Raw genomic sequence first — 1,178 nt, forward strand, 5'->3', positions numbered from 1 at the left:
ATATCCTCATGGGGGCACATAGCTGCTCTCTCTGCACCATCCCTGCTTCTATGATGTATAATTAAAGTGCACCGGCGCTAATCGCATTAGGGACCGTGTAGAACTGATACAATAATTACATTTGCCTCTGTCTTTGTGAGAACATTAGCAGCCCCCCCCCCAGCGGAGAGAGGTGCTCTGTGTGCTCTGCAGCTCTGGGGGCAGTTAATTGGGGGGGCAGAAACAAATATCTGGAGGGACCAGAAAAAACTGCGCCTCTTCAGCACTTAAAGAAGCTCAGCTCACACAGCACTAATAATCATCAAATATTGGATGCGTGGTTGTGCTACAGCTCTCATCATCCTACAGCCAAGGGCAACAAATAGGTGCATTTAAGTTAGTGCTATCCTGTCAATAATGGGGCTCAGGTACATGAAGGGACCCCAAAGTTCTGGCAGGGAAACCAACAATGCCCAGCTAATATTTCCATTTATCCTTCATTGGTCCCATATGGCCTTACATCTAAGGGGGGTGGGGGGGGGAGGCACAGTATCTACTGTCCTTATAACCCCCATATATCTCACCCTGTATAAAGAGCAGGAGGTAGGTGGTCACTTTACACACCATTTAGGGTCTAAGTGACCCTAAATTATCTACTGTCCTTATAACCCATATATTTCATCTTTTATAAAGAGTAGAAGGTAGGGGGTCACAGTTTCTTTACACACCATTTAGGGTCTAGGTGACCCTAAATTATCTACTGTCCTTATAAACCCATGTATCCTGTATAACGAGCAGGAGGTAGGTGGTCAATTTACACACTGTTTAGGGTCTAGATGACCACATTATTCCACAGTCACTTCCTTCTGAACTCAAAAGGTTTCTGCCTGGCTGGAGTCTTTGGTTTTATCACAACTGGCAGGTCCCAAGTGAAATCTTGTGTCCCCAGCCTCCCTAGCTTAGACAGATAAAGGAAACATCCTATCTATGTTTCATGAGTTCCTGGCAGCCTCACTCAGCTCCATGAATGAGCAAGATAGAGAGTGAGAGACAGAGAGAGGGAATAGAGCAGAGAGAAGATGGGATGGGATGGGAAGAGAAAAAGAGAGGGAGAGACAGAGAGAGGGAATGGAGCAGAGAGAAGATGGGATGGGAAGAGAAAAAGAGAGTGAGATTGAGAAAGGGAATGGAGCAGAGAG

The sequence above is a fragment of the Xenopus laevis genome, chromosome 9_10L (genome assembly GCF_017654675.1).
Source record: "Xenopus laevis strain J_2021 chromosome 9_10L, Xenopus_laevis_v10.1, whole genome shotgun sequence".
In the NCBI taxonomy this organism is placed as follows: domain Eukaryota; kingdom Metazoa; phylum Chordata; class Amphibia; order Anura; family Pipidae; genus Xenopus; species Xenopus laevis.